The following is a 23,860-nucleotide window of genomic DNA, read 5'->3' as shown; positions in this document are numbered from 1 at the left end:
GCCACTCTGCTCTGAGTTGTTATGTGAGATGGAAATTGGACCTACAATCTCTATAGATTAGGTATGTATGCAGTGCAAATAGTTAGCCAAATGTACAGTCAAGTAAAACCTCAGCGTAGACATCCATTACGAGCAAATTGATGTTACAGTGAATTCATCTCCAGAGATTAGTGACTTTCTTTCTTGCCCCCACCCCCCCTATTGGCCAAAATGTCTGGGAAGTCAGACTAGTTCCTTTCTGACTAGCTCTTGGGCATCTGCAGAAGACACAGACATGTGAAACCAAGGTTTGCACATTTGTGGCAGTGGTGGGATTTGAACCCACGCCTCCAGAGAGACTGGAGCCTTAATCCAGCGCCTTAGACCACTCGGCCACACTACCTGCTAGTACTGTTTTTAGCTGATGCCTACTCTTTGCTCTTAACTCCAATCAGCAAGAGAGAGAAGCTCTCACGCCTAATAAACGAGTCCTCCACTGAGAATTTTGCTTCAGCTTTTGACAGCACACTAGTTTTAGAACAGCCTTCAACAGACACTGAAAGTTTGATTAACTCTTTCAACTCGCACTGTTTGGCCATTCTAGATAAGGTTGCTCCCCTAAAAACCCGATCTGTCCCCTCTGTTAACTCCTCCCCTTGGTTAACTGAGGCAACTCGCTCCTTCCGAAGGAAATGTCGGAAAGCTGAACGCCTCTGGAAAGCCAACAAGCTCCAGGCTGACCGTATCAAGCTAAGGGAGCTGTTGATCCAGTATAACAGTCTCGTCAGGGATGTGCGGGCCTCTTATTTCGCCAACATTATCGCCTCTAGCAAGAGAAATCCTAAAATACTGTTCAACACAATCAACAATATTGTCAGCCCTGCCCCTCCCACCATCCCAGTCTCTTCTAACAAAGACTGTAATGATTTTCTGTTATTTTTCATACACAAGGTGCACACAGTAAGAGCTAGCATTACCCCTTCCTCCTCCCCCTCCCTCCTTGTCTAACCCGGCAGTCAACCCTTTGCAGTTTCTCCTCCATCTCCCTGCAAGAATTGACTGACCTTGTGAGGTCGATGAAGACATCTTCCTGTCCGCTAGATGTCCTGCCCACATCAATGCTAAAGGATGTATTTTCATCTGTAGGCCCCTGCCTACTCTCTATAATAAACTCATCACTAACATCCGGCCGTGTTCCATCTAATTTAAAAAAGGCAATCATTCAACCACTCCTCAAAAAAACTAATCTGGACCCATCCCTACCAATAAACTACAGGCCAATATCAAAACTATCTTTCATATCTAAGGTTTTGGAAAAGGCAGTGGCCAATCAGCTCACAAACATATTAAATCAACACAATATCTGCGACAAATACCAATCAGGCTTCCGTAAAATTCATTCCACAGAAACATCTCTACTTAGAGTATCAAGTGACATCATGATGTCATCCGATGTTGGTGATTGCTCCATCCTGGTGTTGCTTGATCTAAGTGCAGCCTTCGACACCGTAGACCATCGTATTTTAATTGACAAGCTCAGGACGTGGGTTGGTGTCTCAGGGACCGCCTTAGATTGGTTCCAGTCCTATCTTTCAGACAGGAGCTTCGCTGTGGCCGTTGGTCCCTACTCCTCTGAGTCCTCTACACTGTCATGTGGCGTTCCACAGGGATCGGTCCTAGGTCCACTTCTATTCGCTCTATATTTACTTCCCCTAGGTCCAATAATAAGCAGCTTTGAGGGTATCTCCTATCACTGCTATGCCGACGACATTCAGTTGTACTGCTCATTCAAGCCAGATAAGATCGACATAATCAACACACTCCATGAATGTCTAGCGGCCATCAAAAACTGGATGGCCAGCAATTTTTTGCAACTAAAAAAAACAAGTTTTAATTGTTGCCCCAGATAAAGTCGCTGCAGATGTTTCCAACCACCTCGGGTCACTAAAATCCAACATTTGCTCCAACCCTAGAAACTTAGGAATTATCCTAGACCAGGCCATGCTTCTGGATAAGCATGTTAAGTCCGTTTCCAGTGCCTGTTTCTTCCACCTTCGCAATATCGCCAAACTTAGATCTGTTGTTTCACACCCGGAGTTAGAAATGATCATCCATGCATTTATATCATCACGTCTAGATTACTGTAATTCCGTTTTCACATGTCTCTCCAAATCCTCATTAGACCGTCTGCAACTGGTTCAGAACGCTGCTGCCAGATTGCTGACCAGCTCCAGGAGATCCTGCCACATCACCCCCATCCTGTCTTCCTTGCACTGGCTCCCAGTAAAGTATAGAATTAATTTTAAAATCCTTGTCATCACACACAGAACCCTCCATGGCCAGGCACCCCCATATATCTCTGACTTACTCCACCCATATGTTCCCAGAAGGTCTCTGAGATCCTCATCCCAAGCCCTGCTGGTCGTTCCACCCACAAAATTAATAACTAAAGGTGATCGAGCCTTTGCTAGTTTTGCCCCCAGGTTATGGAACAACCTCCCGGATCACCTGAAATCGGTGGCCTCTGTGGACCTTTTTAAAACGCATTTAAAGACCCACCTTTTTAGACAGGCCTTTGCAACGTAGTGCTGTACGGATTTCTTGATTTTTACCAGTGCCATTTGCACTCTTTTTCTTTTCTTTATTCTTATTATTTGTATTCTTAATATTTACTTTTACTACCATTGACATGTTTTGTTTGTATTGTTGTGAAGCACTTTGTGACTATGATGTCTGTGAAATGTGCTCTATAAATAAAATGTACTTACTTACTTACTTCGCCCCCCTTCCACCATGCCCTTCCAGCTCACTTCGGCCATTTACGACCTGAACCTCCCCCCCCCACACCTTTCCAGCCCACTCCGGCCGCCCACTTCGCCCCTCCCACTTCCTCCACCATGCCATACCAACCCACTCCGGCTGCCCAATTCGCCCCTCCCACTTCCTCCGCCGTCGCCTGCACACTCTGCGGCTGCCCCGCCCAACCCACCTCCGCGTGCACTCTCATTGCACCCTCCTCCCGCTCCCCCCCGCCCCCTGCAACCCCCCTTCCGCCACCCCGCCCCCTCCTCCCGTCCGGCCCCCCAACCACTAATGTCCACCGCCACCCGCCCCACCAAGACCAGAACCCAGGCCCCCACCAACTTCCCAGCCTCCTCCCAATCCAGGGACCGTCGAGGCCGTATCCTCGTGTTCGTGGGATCAAAAATGGTTTGTAACAACTTTAACGACCAGGGATGCAACGCGTCCACATGCACCATGCTGCACGTCTGCACCTTTTGTGCCGGAGCCCACTCCCGCTCCACCTGCCCCCACAACCCCACCAAACCGTCATCCAGCTGACTATCATCCCACCTGGCCACACCCATCAACATCCCAGCCCTCGCCTCAGAGCTAGCCCCCCACCCAGACCCCTCCTTCGTCCGGTTCTTCATCGACGGCCTCAACTTCGGATTCCTCCCCGGCCTGTTCACGCTCCCAGACGCATCCCACTCCTGCAACAACCTCCAATCCGCCCTCACCGACCCCGACACCGTCGACGCCCTCATAGCCAAAGAAGTCCGCCAGGGATTCATGATCGGCCCCTTCCCCTCCCTCCCTTCCCCCAACACCGCATCAGCCCCATAGGAATAGCCACACGAAACTCACCTCACTGATATTGAGCATGAGAAATTACGCAGAGACTGGGTGGGAAAAGTACTTTATTCTTCATATAACTCAAGATCCAGAGGTGTTGCCATATTGATCAACAAACACATTTCTCTGAAAATACACTCTGTGGAGAAGGATAATGAGGGAAGATGGATAATGGTCAAATGTGATATAAATAACGAACCATACACCTTAGTTAATGTTTATGGACCAAATGGCGATGAGCCAAAGTTTTTTAAAGAAATAATAGAAAAATTAACTTGCTCACATGGCCAATGCATTCTACCTGGTGACTACAACCTGGTCCTGGACCCGAGGCTTGATAAATCATCAAGGAACTCAGGCACTTTAAGCAAAGCAGCAAAAACACTAAAAGAAGGAATGTGTGATTTGGGGCTAATTGATGCATGGAGATCTCGTAACCCAACAGAAAAAGACTACTCATTCTACTCAAACGTACATAAAACATACTCCAGAATTGATAATATACTTATAAGTAGACCTTTAAGTTTCAAGATTATTGAATGCAAATACCTGGCTGCCACTTTATCAGATCACTGTCCTATAAAAATGATGATAAACCAGTCTCCCAGCCATCTGAAAACATTCAGATGGAGATTTCAAAACCACCTACTAAATGACTCTGAATTCAATGCATATATAGAGTACGAGATAGATGATTTTCTGGATTTGAATAAAAACTCAGCCTCAGCCAATATGATATGGGAATCCTTAAAAGCATATCTGAGAGGTAAAATCATCTCATATGCGGCTAACAAAAACAAAAAAAACAAATTACATCTTAACACACTGGAAGAAGAAATTCACAAACTTGAAAACCAACACGCAACCACACAAAACCCAATTATAGCTAGCACCATTACTCAAAAACGCCTTGAATATAACAACCTGACAACTAGCAGAGCAGAAGCGGATATGATCAGAACTAGATATCATTACTACGAAAATGGAGATAAAACGGGCAAACTACTCAGCTGGCAAATAAAAAAAGAGGAAGATGCTAAAACTATTCATTCAATAAAAAACACAGAAGGAAATATGGTATTTGAGCCAAAGGATATTAACAGATGTTTTGAATCATTCTACCTGGACTTGTATCAATCTAGGGGGAAACTAAATGTACCTAAATGCGAAGAGTTTTTAAATAAAGCATCATTACCTAGGTTATCAGACAATTTAAAAGAAATACTTGATGAAAGGATTACAGCAGATGAAATTATAAAAGCAATGGACCATCTACAATTGGGAAAGGCTCCAGGACCGGACGGGTTTACAATAGAATTCTTTAAAAAATTCAGAAACAAGTTACTCATACTATACTTAAACATGCTTAATGACTCCTTCCAGACAGGTAGACTGCCTCCTACACTTGAACTGGCAACAATTAATGTTTTTCATAAACCATCAAAGGATGAAACCTTATGCGGGTCATACAGACCGCTATCACTACTCAATGTTGATTTTAAAATAATCTCTAAAATGTTGTCCCTAAGACTGGAAAAGGTAATTAGCTCACTGATTCACGAGGACCAAACTGGATTTATCCAACAAAGACAAGGAGCAGATAATATTCGTAGACTATTTCATATTATAGAACTATCCAAAAATGAAATGGAGCCTAGATTAGTTATGTCAATGGACGCAGAAAAAGCCTTTGATACTGTCGAATGGGACTTTTTATTCAGCACATTACAACACATGAACTTTGGCGAAACATTTATTAACCATATAAAACTATTATATAGAGCACCCAAAGCGCATATCCTAACAAATGGAATTCTATCCAAACCCTTCCCTTTGGGAAGAGGAAGCAGACAAGGGTGCCCATTATCACCGCTATTATTTGCCATCGCTATTGAATCATTGGCAGCTGCTATCAGAACAAATTCTGAAATTAAAGGGATAAAAATAGGTGAGGAGGCGACTAAAGTTTCTTTATATGCGGACGATTTACTGTTGTATATCTCCAAACCAGAACAGTCCCTTCCAGAACTATTTAAATTAATAAAAGAATACAGTAGTCTATCAGGATACAAACTGAACTACGAAAAAACCGAAGTAATGCCACTAAACAGTCACACCCACCATAACACCCATCACCTGTTATCTGCATTCAAATGGCAACCACACGGATTAAAATACTTAGGCATCACTGTCACAAGGGACCTAGATAAAGCCTACCAAGCTAATTACATGCCGCTGACAGAGAAGGTTAAAAGTGACCTACAAAAATGGAAAAACTTACCCATATCATTAATTGGAAGAGTAAATATAATCAAAATTAATGTTTTGCCGAAGTACATGTATTTTTTTCAATCAATCCCTTTAAAATGTCCCCCCAAAATGTTTATAGACATAAACAGAACCATCTCACAGTTCCTATGGGCGGAAAAAAAAATAAGAGTGAAAATATCAACATTACAAGCCCCAATCTCAAAAGGTGGACTAAATCTACCTAATTTCAAATTGTACTATCTGGCATCACAATTACGAACTGTGTGGACCTGGCTTCTAAGAGACAACATAAAACCAGCCTGGGTAAATATAGAACAACAAATGGTCAAACCAACTACACTGAGCTCAATTCCATTCATAGGATCATTAAAAAACTTGCATAAGATCACAAAAAATCAAATCATCTGCCACACATTTGAGTGTTGGCAAGAAAGTCACAAGTTGCTAGGACTCCGACCTATCTTATATAAACACACACCACTATGGAATAACCCTCTAGTACCAGAAAATATAAGATATGGCATTATTGCAAACTGGAAAGAAAAAGGACTCTCAGAACTAGGTGATCTTTGCAATAAAGAGATATTTGCAGACTTTACTTTCATAAAAGACCGGTATCAGTTACCCGGAACACACTTTTTTAAATTTTTACAAATAAGGAGCTGGGTGAAGGCCAACACGGATAAGAATTTTCCTACCATTAAAGAAACCCCCATAGAAAAGGCTATATGGAATGCAAAATCACAAAAAGGATTAATTTCAGAACTATATACTACTATGAATGATGAAATAAAACATAATTCCGAACAGCACAAACAGAAATGGGAAAATGATGTTGGATATCAATATACGTTGAAAGAATGGGAAAATCTGTTACAGAGCTCACAGAAGACACTGGTCAATACTAAACATAGACTTACACAATTCAAAATACTCCATCGTGTGTATTACACACCACAGAGGATGCATCGATTTAGCCCCAACACACCACCTACATGTCCACGATGCCGCAGAGATAATGGGGACCTTATACATATGTTTTGGAAGTGCACACACTTAAATAGCTTTTGGAATAATATCTACAAATATACATCTGAGATATTACAAAAAGAGGTGCCACCAGACCCCAGAATTTCAATACTGGGAGATGTCGAGATGCTCAAGGAATTTAATAAGGATGAGAGGAGATCGATACTCTTAATAATGACAGCAGCAAAAAAATGTATATTAACCAACTGGAAAGCATCTCAACCGCCCACACTCAAACAATGGTGGAGAGAATTGTTATCATACAGCACATCAGAAAAGATTATGTACAACGTTAAAGGGAAACCAATGGAATTTGACAGAATATGGGGGAACATTATTAATAATATAAGAAATATTGAGGGGAGACTACCATAACAAACTGACTATGATGTACTTGTAGATTGATGAACTGATAAACTCACTGAGAAAATAATAAAATAGGATCCTCTTGGCAGAGGGTGTCGATCTCCTCATTGAAGTCTATCGAAGTCTATCCTGAAGCTGTCTTTCTCTTTATTCTTAATCTCCTTTGGCTGGTCTGTATATTTATATATGTACTCGTTATTTTTTGTTGTTGCAGTAATTATTGTTGCTATTATCCAATACCTTTCATGTGAGGAAACAGTATGAAGTGTACAGAGACGTGACGGAGAAAGAGGACAATGATGTATTTGTATTTATGCTGGGGGGGGAAGGTGTGGGGAAATGAAATGTTTTGTTCTTTAAAATGTTAAAAACCAAATAAAAATATATTAAAAAAAAAAAAAAAAAAAAAAAAAAGGAATAGCCACACGAAAATACTCAAAAAGAGACTCATCATCGACCTCTCCTCCCCCCACGGTTCCTCAGTCCCTAGCATAAACAGCCTCATCCCCAGCTCCGATTCTTCCCTCCACTACTCAACCGTATCCCACGCCATCTCCCTCATCCGACGTGCCGGTCGAGGCACCTGGCTAGCCAAGTCCGACATCACATCAGCCTTCAAAGTCCTCCACCTCCATCCTGACACCTGGCACCTCTTCAGGGTCCAGTGGAAAGAACAGTTTTATTTTGCAGTCCGACTCACGTTCGGCTGCAAAAGCAGCCCAAGCTGTTCCTCGCACTAGCCTCCTCCGTCCCCGCACTCCACCACCAGGTCAACCTCTCCCCAAACTGCAGGATGGAACTGCGTCTCTGGCACACCCTCCTCCAAAACTGGAACGGCATTAGTTTTTTCTACGACGACTTCCACTCCTCACCAGAGGACCTTCAGTTATTTACAGACGCCGCCGTCTCCCTAGGCTTCGGGGGCTATTACAACGGCCGGTGGTTCGCCTCGGAATGGCCGGAGGAGATGCTGGACTCCCCATCCAACTCCGGCCTCTCCTCGGCCAGGTTACTGTTGTGGTCGCGGCTTCCCTTTGGGGATCCGGGAACAGCTTTAATGCTTTAAATGCTTAGTATGAGGTATAAAGTACAGCAGCCTTGTGTTCATAAAACAGAAAGATTGGGTATTGGGTAAGACTGACGTTAGGTACCTTTCACTGCTTCGTCTCAACCATTACTCAATGTCTCTGGTCTCAGCCACCGCGGTGGATATTTCGTTACATTTCGTTTTTTTTTTTTAATGTTGCCACTACTGTTGGAGCAGCCATAAACTACACAGGTTCATCTCAATGTTCTGGGCATCTTTGTAATGTTAGTGTTAGTAAAAGAGTAACGTTTGAGGCAGACTAATATTAGTCACTCTGACGTTCACTATAGTAGAAGAGGTGCGCCTGGTGAGGGTTTAAACCCTGCAGCTATGTCGAGTCCGCCTACAAGAAATACGTAAGCTGCGACCATGTATTCACTTATCTATTATGATTACAACTTGAAACTTTGAAAGTCTATAATAGAAGTGCAGCCACTTTCTTGTTTTTTTCAAGATTCCCTATTCAGTTTAGTCTCCCATGGGCCGGCAACCGCTACAAGGACTCTGGTGTGCGTAAGCATCCTTGTGCATATTGAAAGGCTATGCTATCCATTATAACCAATGTCAAGTCAATGAATTTGAATATCGAGACTTGTTTATTCCTACGTGCAGCATAATGTTGGTGGGGCATGTTCCACAAAGACAATAAAGTAACAATAACAACAGTATCATAATACAATACAAAATAAAAACATGTAGCAACTAGAAAAAGTGCCCTTCTGGGCACAGGTCTCCACCAGGAGGATAGGAGTGTGTGTGTGATGTTTGGCAAAATGTTTAGGAGCAATACAAACATGTGTGTGTGTGTGTGTGTGTGTGACGCGGCTTGGCCTGTTGTAGCGCCACCATGAGGCTGATTTGAAAACTGTCAAGTGACATTTCTTCCAAAGCCTAGTGGGAATATGCATGCACAGTTTCACCACAATCGGACGCTGCGTTGAGTAGTTGTGGCGATTTGTACAAAACGGGTACAAAGCGGGCTACTCCTGAAAAGTTTAGAAGCCAATCGTAGCCAATGAGGGTGGATTATGAGAAATAAAACAAACCCGTCTTGATCACATGACTATGAAGAGCATGTGTACCGATTTGCGTGAAATTTGGATAAGTAATATTATCCGTAATATTAGAAAATGTGTTTTACATATGTCGGCCTCCTGGTGGCGATATAAAGAGCAGATGTGAAAAAAATCCAGGCAAAGGTTTTTCCTTGGCCTCTAGGGAGTTGGCATACAAAGTTATCCACAGATCCGTGCAGTTAGAGGTAAAAACACTTTTCGGCCAGTTATAGCGCCACCATGAGGCTGAGTTGAAAATGTTCATGTGGCATTTCCTCCTCGGCGTAGTGGGAATGTGCGTGCACAATTTCACGGAAATCACACGATGTGTTCATGATTTGCAGCATTTTGTTTGAAACTGAGCACTCCTGCGAACTTTGGAAGCCAATCTTAGCCAATCAGGATGGAGTCTGAGAAATCTGAAAGACGGGTTTCGTTGAATGGCTCTAGAGAGACTGTGTACCAATTTGTGTGATATTTGGACAAAATCTGTAGGTGTACGGTCCAAAAACTTGTTTTGCACAAAGCGGCCTCCTGGTGGTGCTATAACAGGCCGTTCTGGAAATTCTGGGGCAGAGGTTCATCGTTGGCATCCAGGGAGTGTGTGTGCAAATTTTGACATCGACCGGGTTAACGGTGCCGGAGATTAGCTGTTCACAGACGGACGGACGGACGGACGGACACACACACACACACACGGACGGACGGACGGAGTGCAAAACATACTCTCTCCCCATGCCTTCGGCCTGGTGGAGACAATGAAGCACAAATAAATGTAGATATTGATGCAATTGGAAAAAAAATATTGAGACTTGTTTATTTCAATCTGGTGCACAATGTTGGTGGGACCACAGAGACACAGACAAATGTATCATAAAAAAAGAAAACACCTAGGGTCAGACACAACTCAACACAAAAAAATAGTCAATCAATTAGTCAATGTTGGTGTTTCTATAATGTATCTTTCATAAGTTTTAGTGTAATTGTGTAAGTTTGTTTGTATTAATTCATTTTTGATTTGATTAAGAATGACCAGGTTTGATTATGGATCAGCACAGCAGCAGCAGTGTGTGTGTGTGTGTGTGTGTGTGTGTGTGTGTGTGTGTGTGTGTGTGTGTGTGTGTGTGTGTGTGTGTTTGTGTGTGTGTGTGTGTGTGTGTGTGTGTGTTATTTTTTGTATTGCTGCATTTCTTTGCCCCTGTTATCGTTGCTTGCAGCTATATTTTCTATTATTTTCTCCTTTTTACTACTTTACTACCATTATCCCCAATGGCAGTTGGAAGGAGTTGCATTGATGCGGTTGACCTTAAAACTGTTTCGTTACAAGGAGTTGTGACTAGGTGTGAGTAGTTTCAAGGAGTTGTGACTAGTTGTTAATAGTTACAAGGAGTTGTGACTAGTTGTGAGTAGTTTCAAGGAGTTGCATTGGTGTGGTTTGGGCTTTAAAGTATATTCCTTTATTTTTAAGTGGTGTCCTAGTGTTTCCTGTCCTCCCTAGTAGATGCATCCTGTCTTGACTCACCCATCCTGTGTGTCGTTAACACTGTCCACCTGTGTGCTGTTGGCGATTCAGCCAATCCTGTGTGTGCTGTTAGTGATTCAGCCAATCATATGTGTGCTGTATTGGTGTTTCAGCCAATCCTGTGCTAATTATCCACAGTGTTCAGCTGTGTGCTGTTAGTCCCGTGTCTATATATACAGCCCAGTTCTTCTCATTCACTTTGTTTGTTCTACTCTTTCTTCTGGGTCCTGATCTCTGTTGCTATCTGGCAGAAACCTCTCCTGTCCATATTTTAACTTTCTGTGGTGTGTCACACTGAAGTAGCAGATCCACAAGCTCAAAACGCATTATGTGACGTGGTTTTAATAACTTGTAGATCTGCTAGGGTCACACTCAAGTTTCAAAAGTAGTCAGATCCACAAGCTCAAAACGCGTGATGTGTTTTGAGCTTGTTTGGAAAGTACGATCGGTTGTGAACTGAACACAGTGACATCCTTAATGTTAATGTAATCCTGAAGGATACTTGCTTAGCTTATAGTTCCAGGTGGATTGGAAATGAAATGCAGAGCCAGGAATTCCATTCAACTCTTTGTTGATTAAAATATATATTCCCTTCATTTCAGCCCACATTACAACAACGTGCCTCAGAACTGATGTAACCTCCCCAAAGGTCTGACCACGCCCCCTGGACCGATTTGAACACTGAGTTAAATGAATAGCTCAGGAATTGACTGTCAAGCTGTTAATTTGGGCTAAAGCTGATCACTCAAGATGAGCCACTTTGATGCTGAAAATGCTCAACGTCTTTTTTTATCACTGGCAGTTCCTCCAACCCACAAAAACACACAAACCAAGTGTGATTAGTTACAGGCTACCCTTCAAAAGTACAAGTAAAATGGGCATGGAGAGTGAAGCAAATATTACTTTATTTTAATATATTTGATCCCTCCCTTGATCCCATTAATATATTTGATCCCTCCCTTGATCCCACAAAAAAGATATAAACATGACGTCATTTTTTTTCAACAAAAAACAAATATCCGTTTTTAACAAAAGAAAAAAAACCTGATGTGCTATCAGGTTTTTTTTCTGGAACCCAAAGACACCTGGGACAGGTTCAGCCTGCAAAACCTTGCAAACGTGCAAGGCAGTCCATGAAGCTGCAGCGCAAATCTCCTACATAGATTCCCCTTTTAGCGCAGTCCATGAAGTGGCCACACCCCCTTGTGGCGTGAACCACCACAGGGGGTCTCTTCAATTTGCCTGTTCCTCTCATCCGGGTCAGGGTGTCGGTATCTGGGTCCAGAGCTGCGGACAAGGATCGGCCGGACTGTGGCACGTCCACCATACGTGGCCTCTCTGTGCCACAGCCGCCAGATCTGACCTTGTGAAGTTCTGCAGACGCCGGCGTGTCATGATGTGACCTGTGCGGTCTGCAGCTGACCAGACACGTCTCAGGCGGCCCCGGCTGCAGCGCCCTCATCTCGCAAAGAAGATTGCGTGTCTCAATGTGCATGATGATTAAAAACTCGAGATCCACTGTTATTTTGATCAATTCAGCGGCCTGCTGAATAACGGTGGCCTTAAGCGCAGCTATCTCGCGATTGAGCTCCATTCAGATCTGCTTGTTATGTCTACTATCTGCATGCATGAATATTTCAAAAGAAACTTACAGCGCTACAACCAGTCTTATATAGGCACATAATGACTAATTACTGTCAGCTGGTTCCACAGGTGAAGCAATCTGGAAAGTGTGTGTAGTGTGTGACGTGTTTGGCATGTGTGACTGGACGGTTTTTAATGTCCTGATTCTATAGTTAACATTGGTAATCAGTATAATTAATGTTTCTTTCTATATTCCATTAGGCCTACTTCTTTTTGCAGAAGCATCTGATGAATGTATTTTCTGTTGGCATCCGTCACTCGTGGGAGCTCGAACAGTTTAGTAAGATCATTCACATCACATTTCTGGTCCTCCGACAGCTACTCGTTGCCCTCCAGCTGAAGCAGAGGAAAAAGAAAGAAAAAATATAGCTGCAAGCAGCGATAAGGCGGGACCAATAAAGAAGACAATACGCAATAAGAACAATATGCACAAATGAGACTCATGGGCTGAGTTGTCGGTACCCGGATTTGAACACACAACCTTGTGGTCTGAAGGTGAGAGCTCAACCAACTGAGCTATCTGGACAATCAGTTCTGTCATTGTAAACTGTAACATCATTCAGTGTTTTGGTAACAATTGTTTGTCCTCATTTTAGGCATGTAGGGTTCTTTTTTTTTCTTCATGTAGGGTAATTTTCTTCACGTACAAACTGTGCTCCAAAGGTGAGAGATTGACCAACTGAACAGTCAGTTGACTCATTCTAAACAGTAACATCATCCAGTGTTTTTGGTAACAATTGTGTGTGTCCTGGTTAGTGGTTTTGGGGATGTCTAGTGATTACTACAGTGTGTTTAGCTGTAAATGTTTTTACGTACGAGCTTACTGATCAAAGTGACACATGTGTTCCTCATGAGTAAAGGAACATGTGGAAACAAGTGCCATGAATTTTGGCCAAACAAAGCATGAGTTATGACTGTTCAAAGGTTTCATTTAAAAAAATTGCTATAGCGCTCTGCTTTGACCAATTGGAGTAAGACTGGTTACAGGCCTATTTGGCATGACCCTCTACCATACTGTAAAGTTGCATAAGAATAGGACGCTGCATGTATGTATGAGGGGAAGAAGAATTCACAAAAAAGCAATTTTCATCATTTTTTCCACTTAAAACAATTGTACTATTTGTCTGTATAGGTCCAACGTTTGTGTAGAAGTTTTCGTGCAGAGATATTTATAAAGACTATTTACATACCAGTTGAATGACTCTCTACACAGATTCGTCATTTGTGTACACATGTTAATATTTAAAATAATAATGCAGAAACGTAGGTTTGAATATATCAAATACTTTATTATAGTTAAACATAGAATATAAGTAATGGGATCATTTCATCATCAATAAAAGGGGAATGCATTCTCATTAAAATATTAAGAGCAATGAGCAAACCAGGATATCACAATACTACAAAGACCTACGGGTCACAGCAAATCGAATAATTGGGGGGGGGGGGGGGGGTTACCACTGCCTCGGGACGGCCGTCATCCGATCCAAAATGGAGCTCCCAAACACCAATTCCTGCAGAGCGAGACCAAGTGTTAGTCACTCAAATTGGAAGTTTACAAGGACATATATCTATTCATATACGGAGGATTGAATGGCCAAAATACCCGAAGTGATTGTTGTGTATTTAAGTGTCTTTTGTGTCATGTGGCATTTAGTGCACGTGTTGGTTTTATTGGTTACGTTAAAGATGTCGGGATCCTGGGTGTGGGTGCAAAGTGCGCATTTTCTTTCTGTGATTTGTGCTCCCGTCATTTCTCCTGATTGTGCAGGTGCTCGTTGATGGTGGGGGTTATCACTGCCTCGGGACGGCCGTCACCCGATCCAAAATGGAGCTCCCAAACACCAATTCCTGCAGAGTGAGACCAAGTGTTAGTCACTCAAATTGGAAGGACATATTGATATCTATTCATATAACTATAAGTTACATACAGAGAGACATTGTCTGCAGTCAGTTGAGACTTGAGTCCTTAACACTTACAGCCTAATTTTGATACTGTCGCTTAACGCCATTGCCGACGGCCTTCGGCAATTGAGCTTTTATAGCGCGTTCGATTGCTTGAGCCAAAATGCTACTCACGTTAGCCGGTTAGCTAGCTGTGTTGTTAGCACAGCACTGGATCGCCCATCTTAGATCGTCGTCGCCATAAGAATCCATTCTATCCATTTCTTTCAATCGCCTGTATCTCCTATTCCTTGTCCCAGATGGCATTTTGGTCAAAACAGCGTTTCTTTGACGGCGCAGATCGGACGATGTAGAGCTCTCCAGACCTCCGGTCTGGCTTCAGATGGTAAACAAGGCCTGTCCGCTCCGTGTAGCTTCCTAGGTTATGACTACTGCTCATGGACCGGAAATGGGCTTTTCAAAATAAGAGCTCAAATTTAAAAAATCCTGGCGTGAATTAGATCCTAATTTTTCAATAAATGCTAGCGGCCTAAGTGTTAAGGTGCACCCCAACATAAAACGACAAGACTAACTAAACAGAACAAACAAATAAACCTACAAAAAAAACATAAATCAAACAATAAGTGGTGGACTATGGGGGTAAATAGCAGCCAGCCCACTGAGCAATAGCCGGCTATTAGACGTGCGTCTAAAATGGGATAAAAAACGTCTAAAAATGAAAGTTTTTTAGACGTATATTCTTAGATTAGACATTGTTTAAACGTCTATATATAGACCGTCTATATATATACGTCTAATCAACCGCTAAACAACGTCTAATCTAAGAATAGAATATTAGACGTCTATTTAAAAATGCTCAGTGGGAAATGCTCACTGTAAAAAACAAGCTTTGCGTTAACCTACTAATAACAGAGATAAAGGAGCAGAGAGAAACAAACAGTGAACGTACCACCTCCGTGAGTGCAGAGCTTGCCGCCGGAGCCGCAGCAGCGGGGACAGGCGCCCGACCCGTCACTGAAACAACATGAGAGCTGATAAGGTTTACGCTCTAATGGTGACATGACACCAAACGAAAGTATTGTAGTGCGGAGGAGGACCACCGACCTACCTGCAGTGTGTGGTGATGAGCACAGCACATCGGTGCCAAACTCCAGAAGGAGAGGAGCAGTATACAGGAGCTGAAAGGACAACATGCACGGTCAAGTTCAAAGCCAACACAGCGATAGGTTCCGGCGATTGCTTAAACAGCAAGACAGACACATACCTGCACTGAAGCGAGACAGAACAAAGCAGAAACAACTTCTACTGTGGGAACGCAGGCCCGCTGAGCATGAACCGTGGCACCCACAACCGGAGCAGACGAAGACGGAACACTGTCATACTTACTTACTTATACTGTCACTAATCAGTCACTGAGTGAGTGAAGGATGGGCCGTGACAGCGTGGGAACCCACGCCCATCCTACCACACAAACAAAAACAAATTAAAAAATCCCTTTGGGATTAATAAATCCCATATTTTACAATATTATGTCAATCCATTACTATTTTACAAATTATTGCCTTATTTTACATTTTGTGGGGGAAAGCCAATTTAAAAAATCGTTTGTACCAGCATCAACTAAGATGTTGAACGAGGCTCTGAAACAGCAGTAACTGTGTGAGGTTAGATTATCCACATCAAGTGTGCAATTGTGTAATGTTGTGTCTTCCTCTGTAATGTATTTTTGTTTGTCATTGACGTTTTATGTGTGGCTGTAGCTGGGGTGAAAGCCCAAGACAAATTTTCCTTGTGGACAATAAAGTTTACCTTGACCTTGAAATGCCACTGAATCAGTAGACCTAATTATTTTCCACTTTGTTTCTGTTTCGTCATATATGGGCTATCTGAAATATGCCCATGCATATATGCTATAATGCTGATAGCCTACTGTAGCTCTTTTCAATTTGTGAAAGCTGAAATGCTTTTATTGTGAAAGCATTTTTTTTTAAACGTCTCACATCCTGGATATTTCCTTGTACCTGCAAATAGCTGATCTATAAACTCATAACGGGTTCCGGCCGGATAGCCTCGCGTCGCGATACTTTAATATACCACTGCGCTTCGCTGCCCTTCGGGGCATATTCATATGCTATGGGTCGGATGAAGGCTGGCTGCGCCAGGCTAGTTTCCGTATGCGACGCGTTGTGAGCTTGCAGATCAACCATTCATCACCATCATCAGCAGGCAACACATTGTACGACGAAGTACTAGTCAGGCTTCACTTGACCGCTGTGTTTTGTTGACCTAGGCGTCGTTATACAGCGCTCTTCGACACAAACATGGGAGGCTATAGTTTTCGGTAGCAGCGTGGCTTGTTGTGTTTAATCAAACAACATCAAGTTTACCTCAGTGTTTTGGGGTCGTGACATGACATGTTCTACGTATGTGTTTGGATGGATCAGCTCGAGCGGCGTGCACGTCATCATATAGTTATGACTTTGAGCTGCTTGCATTAGAAAGTGATTACGTTAAATGTGCTGTTAGTAGCCTAGTCGAGACAGTGGTTTTGGAGTGGTGTTTTTCCGCTACATATTAAAGCCTGTTCAGTGTGTGTTATAGCTGGATTTTCGCCTAGAAGAGGGCATGGAAATCTGGGACACTGTTGTACGTAGTGAACTGTCAAGAGATTGACGTTCACGGGTCAAGACTGCGTATGCGTTAAAATATTTTAAAGCAATTAACACAATCTATGGCTCTTGATAGCCGCACTTTGCAACTCTAGATTTTTTTATAATGGGATTAATCTAGAGTTGCAATACCCTCAATTGACTCCAGTCATCCAATTTGGTTTGCGATCCGCTTGTCTTAAACGACGTTAAACTCACCAACATTGCAGCTGTAGTCCAAGCTTGAATTATCCTCTTTCAATCTGCTGAGTTTGTTTTTCATAAAAATCCACCGTAGAGATAGAGATATTATGAGCTACTTTCTGTCAAGACAAGTGTTGCAGTTTGGAAGCACTCGTTTTTGTTAACGGGTCGCGCTGCTGCCTCCTGCATTATGTGCAACTTCGAAACAGGTGGTACGCAGGGCCGTTCAGTGACATACGACGAGTGTTTCCAAACTCCAGCACTTGGAAAAAGAATAACCTGCACAGAATTTCTTGACAGAAAATAGCTAATAACATGTCTACGGTGGATTTTTATGAAAAACAAGTTCGGCAGATTGAAAGAGGATAATTCAAGCTTGGACTACAGCTGCAACAGCTGCACATTTTTAACGTCGTTTAAGACAAGCAGATCGCAAACCAAATTGAATGAGTGGGGAGTCAATGGAGGGTATTGTAAGTCTAGATTCATCCCATTATAAAAAAAAATCTAGCATTGCAAATTGCGGCTAGGCTCTTGACTGCTACAAAAGAATATAGTAGGCCTAGAGTACTCTTTCGGTGCGCATTTTCGAACGTACTGAAACTGAGATGTGATTAATTGTGGATGTTGTTTAAATGCTGTATTATATTTGAAGTAAGAGAGCAATTACTTTGGAATCTAGTTGATTTTAGTTTCAAATAGTCGTTTAAAGTAATGATTTTTAGCTTGTGGGAGTTTGTAGCGTGAAGTGAAATTGTAAGTCATTTTAATATCACAAAGTTATTTAAAAGTGGTCAAATTGTCATTTCTATTCAAAAGAATAGCAAATATTGATTTATAAGCCATTGATTTATAAACAATGTTAGAATGTTGCTTGAGTTTGTAGATTAAGTATTTACCAACATGTATATGGACATTATAGTCAAATTAAACTGTATCAACTTTTAAGCCCAAACTACATCAACGTTTCGGAAAATGGTTTTGTCCCAAAGTTATAATAATTGTGTATTACTTTGTAATTACTAGTAGGTGTTCGTTAGGTTGACTGCATAATGCAAAAAGTGCTGTAAAACAAAAAGACAATACATTAAGATTTCATTTCAGATATTTAATTAAAAAAAAAAAACTTTAACTTAACTGAAATGCTTCCTTAAGAGGGAAAAACAAAAAAAAACAAATTCGATTCAAACAGATATTTAATTCAAAAAAAAAACTTTAACTTAAATAAAAATATAATTGAAACTGAAATGCTTCCTTAGAGGGAAAAAAAACAAAAAAAACAAATTAAATTCAAACATCTTTTTTAAAATTCAAAGATGCTTGACAGAGTTCCTCGTCATCATCTTCCATTTCAGGTGATGATGGGGGTGCTGGGGGTGTTTTTGCTGCTTGGGGGGATGAAATGGAGGTGATTATGAGTGACGGGGTGTGTTCTATTGTGACGGGGTCTAAGTCCAAAAAGTGCTCGGTGATGGCTGTGGTTGTGGTGAGGTGATCTAAGTGATTTGTATTTAAATACGTGTTTAATATGGCTGTTGTGATGGTGAGTCTGATGGGATGTACATGTGTGGGGGATTCAATGGCCAAAATACCGGATGTGACTGTTGTGAATTTAAGTGTTTTTTGTGCCATGTGACATTTCGTGCAAGTGTTTATTTTGGTGTTAACATTAAAGGTGTCGGGATTTTGGAGGTGAGTGCAAAGTGCGCATTTTCTTCTATCGGTGATTTGTGCTCCCGTGATTTCTCCTGTGACTGTGCAGGTGCTCGTTGATGGTGCGGGGTCTAGGGCAAGTGAAAGTGTAAGAATGGATGGGGGAATGATTAGTGCTTCATCGTGGGTGGTGATTGTGGAGGATGTGGTGGTGGTGAGTGAACTGCAGGGGAATGTGCGGTGAGTGAGATTAGTGAAAGTGTATGTGGTGTCTTGGTGCAGTGTGTCCGTTTGTGTGTCCCATATTGTGCATGTAATTTTGTCGGTAGTGTCTGCAATCTCCAGTGTCTGTTGTGCAGTGGGTCCTCTGTAGGTGTTGCCGGTGGTTGTGGGGTGGATGGCGGTGATGGTGGCGGTGATTTTTCCAATCTGATGAGAAAATAAATTTGTTTATTTATTTAGTTATACTTGTGATATACGATTTTCAGTGTTGTATAGTGATGATAAGTACTCAAATATTTTACTTAAGTACAAATATTGCAATGTAGATGTACTCTGTTACAAGTACATGTCCCGTATTCGAAATGTACTCAAGTAAAAGTACAAGTGTATCTGTGTCAAAATGTACTTAAAGTACTAAAAGTAAAAGTACTCATATTGCAGAATGTCCCATTTCACAAGTTCAAAATAGCCAATCTACAAGCTGAAACGATGTTTTAAGATTGTTTTGTTCTGCATCTGTAATGTTGGTGAGCTTTATGTTTATACAAGCTGATTGGAATGTGTAATTTGATCCGGTTATCTGAGGGTATTGCAACTCATATCTATATATATATATAGAGTATATAAATTATAGTTTTTAAAGAGAATACAAAGGGTTTTGTTTGTTTCACCGCAAATAGCTAAAATGACTTAATAGCCTATAGGCAGCTACATGTAGGCCTAGCTTAACTTGTCCGACATTATTCCTTAGCTAATTTGATGGGTTTTTTTTCCATTAAGAATCGAGGCTCAAATACCTGCACGTAGCAGAGTATGCAATAGGTCTAATAAAGTTAATAGGCCTATTTATTAGCTACGATTCATTGTTATCCGTTTGGTCATTAACTACAAGGAATAATGTCAGCCAAGTATATATATATATATATATATATATATATATATATATATATATATATATACACTAGCTGCATATTGTACCGAGTGAGTGCACTGTGCAATGCAAATTAATAGGCATATAGGCAGTGTTGGTCAGCTAGGCTACATAGCTTAATTCACATGGCTGACTATTCCTTGTAGTTAATGACCAAACAGATAACAATGAATCGTAGCTAATAAATAGGCCTATTAACTTTATTAGACCTATTGCATACTCCACTACGTGCAGGTATTTGAGCCTCGATTCTTAATGGAAAAAAACCCATCAAATTAGCTAAAAGGAATAATGTCGGACAAGTTAAGCTAGGCCTATACATGTAGCTGCCCAACACTGCCTATAGGCTATTAAGTCATCTTAGCTATATTTGCGGTGAAACAAGCAAAAAACCCTTTGTATTCTCTTTAAAAACTATTGTTAGAATCCACCTTCTAGGAATGTTCTAGGAATGTTCTATAGAAGTACTGCACCTTTAAGTCACATGACTTGGTTCTTCACAGCTGCTATCTATTGAATGATTACTATATACAATTTGATTGGTTGTTCAAACCTACTGTTGTGTATTTAATGAATGTCAGCCTATTCTCAAACTATGCCTGAAGAAGGCCGAAAGGCCGAAACGTTGCATATGACTCTTTAAATAAAGTTCTTGAACCAGCAAGTGGCAGTGTGCGGGTCTCTCCTCCTTCCTCCTAGAATCCACCTTCAAAATTAAACTTAATTATGTGAATGTATTCTATTGTGCGGTAGTTTAAGAATGAAAAATATATTCATATAATACTTACTTTTTGCCGGTCTGAAAGATGTTTGACTTGTTCCAGGGTTATTGTCTGTATGGCTGTTGGTGATTTTCTTTGGAATAGTAGTTTGGATGTGTATTGCAGTTGGCTTCTGTGGTTGATTTGTATGTTGAACTTGTTGGTGTCTGTAAATGCACACATTTCTTTATTATGGCAGTATTTGATAGTTATTTTAGTGTAGGTCTATACAGGCATATAAAATAGCAAATGTTAAATGAAGATAATTAAACTTACATCGGTTGGTGGCTTTTTTTATGTTGGTGAATGTTGTTGGAGACTCCTGCTCTTGACATTTCAGAATATTGCCGTGATGATTTGGTGAAAATGAAACACAATCCATATATTCCTCTGGTCCAATTTGTAGAATGAAATTAAAATACTTGCTATTGGTTTTGGATATTTTAATGTCAGTTGTATTGAAGATAAATCCTGTTGCTGTTGTGTCATCGGTGTCTGTGTATCTGGCTTGCTTGGGAGCGGAAGCCATCCTTGAATTTGATGTAGGTAGATTACTCAATGTTCGAGTAGCTGTTTGTTTCTTAATTGGTGGTATTTATAGGGGAACATATTCAAATTCAGTGATTTTCGGAATCACGTGTTTTTAAATGACATGTGGACATTCTATTCTTGTATTTATATGATTCTAAGCATGTGTATATTGTATCCTCCAGGATGCAGCTATATGATTCCTACTTGTGGACAATATCTGGTCTGGATTCGATGTTGACTCCTGTCCATCGCTCTTGTCCATTCTAACTTTAGAGTTATGGACCAGAGGTTTGGATGACATACTATGGAGAATTTTGTGCGGACTCATTAACAGATTAATCGCCCAGGACGAAGTTCTTTGTCCTTTCTATTAGTAACGGCCGACGCTCAGGACGAAGTATTGTCCTAAAGACGAAGTTTATTGATACGAGAACAGATCGCCTGGCTGTATAGCCCAGGCGCGCCTGCTGGGCTCTCCTCGGTGACGCGCAAGACTGAGACGTCATCAAAAAACTCCCTCCTCTGTTTAGCTGATGAAAACGAAAATCTTAAAACGTTCATAAATCGCGATCTAAATCATCCCGTCTTTTTCTGAAAAAAAGATCCTGTGTTAGACGGCGCTCCGCGGTCCAGTCGCTAGTCTCGATAGATGTATTCTTGTCTCCCGTTGTTGTCGATCGATTCTAAAGTGCTGTGGCTATTGTTAGCTGCTACACAACATCATGAACTTCCGGCCGGTCCGTCCGGAAAAGGCGTCCGTGTTTATAAATCGACTGGGCGCATGAATGTAATGGATTAAATAGTTCCGGGCAATTAAAGTGTTAAATGGATTATGTTGTAAAGAACGGTGAGTGCAAGCACTGTATGGCTAATTGCACTGAGAATGGAGTTGGATCTAGTTAGACTTTGTTTGAACTCGATTTTGAAATAGGCCTAATATAAGTTTTGATCTTGTCGTGTTGTGCAGTTGGGTTTTGTCGCTTCTTGTGTTCAGGGTGTCTTTATATGCGTGTTAATGGAGTTATCGAAACTTTGTCTTACTCTATGGGCGCGTTTGGAAATACCGCACCGGAGCGCACTCGCCTATTAGTTTGCATTGCTCAGTGCGCTATTTCCGAACGCGTCCAATGATTCTGGCACATGCTTGGTGCTCGGCGCTCTCACAGACGTCGTCTGAGACGACGCTCATATGATGACGTCACGTATGGTGGGTAAGGCACAGCAGCGGCTGCAGAGGAGAGTTGTCTCATTTACAGGTCCGTTTTTTTTTCACTTCTCAAAGTTCTCAACGTCACTGGACGTGTGTGCTTCCTCAGTTTATAGTGTAGTTGCAGTAACAGAACAACATTTTCGTTGTCATGGTTAAAATCTGTGAGTAGTTTCACTAGTAGGCCTACTGTGCTGTGCCTTCTCCAGTCATCTTAGCAGGGCAGATAACATGCAAATTACAGGAGAATCGTTCACTTGCGGATACAAGCACCAACATTGGCACACATACTCCTTAGGGGTTGCTCTTTTGAGAAAACCACTGTGCCAAAAGAAATTTCAAGATGGCGGCCATTTTTCAAGATGGCTGCCATTGAATATACAGTAATATTGCATGTCACAATAAAATCCCATAGACTTGTCCTATATTGTCCTACATTTTTCACTATGTAGATTCCAAATTTGGACCCATGGACTTACTCACTGGCTTCCTTGTACCATATATGAGTCCCGGAACCCTAATATTCTGCTAAATTAGAGGTTTGTGTTATGTCTGACTCCGGTCAAATGGATGGCAGTTTATATCTTAGTATAATTAGATGTGTAGTATGTGTGTGTGTGTGTGTGTGTGTGTGTGTGTGGGGGGGGGGGGGGTCTAATAAGCCCTGCATCTTTTAGCTAGTGTAGATTACATGTAGTTTACCATGTATGACCAGTTAGACAGCCGCGTCTGAATTGACAGGGTATGCCAGCAGGGGAGAGCCGAGCCAATGGTAAGGGCTATACATGACTTATTCATGGACTTACCAACATGGTGTACAGATCACACTGGACTTAAATGATACTGGATGAACGATCGGGCTAGGTGTAGATCATATATTTTATTGTCGAACCTAGTCATATCCCATACCTTATTGTGTATGATGGCGGTAAAAGGATAACCCCTCTGCCTTGATTCACTGAATACAGATAATGGTCATACTGTGTGTGATACCTTGATTACCATTCACCAAGATGTCTAATATAGACCCAGGACCGCCTAAATTCAAGACTGACTGGAGCAAGTGTTGTCTTTGCAAAGACAAGAATAGTAAAGAGCTCTCGTCACCACATGCAAGACAATCACAACATGATGGCTACACTATGATTGCAACTAATATTCCCCTCTTTCACACAATTAATGAGATGCATATTGATAAAATGGATCCAT

The sequence above is a fragment of the Electrona antarctica genome, assembly GCF_951216825.1.
Source record: "Electrona antarctica genome assembly, chromosome: 16".
NCBI lineage: Eukaryota > Metazoa > Chordata > Actinopteri > Myctophiformes > Myctophidae > Electrona > Electrona antarctica.
Note: the sequence above shows the minus strand (reverse complement) of the source record.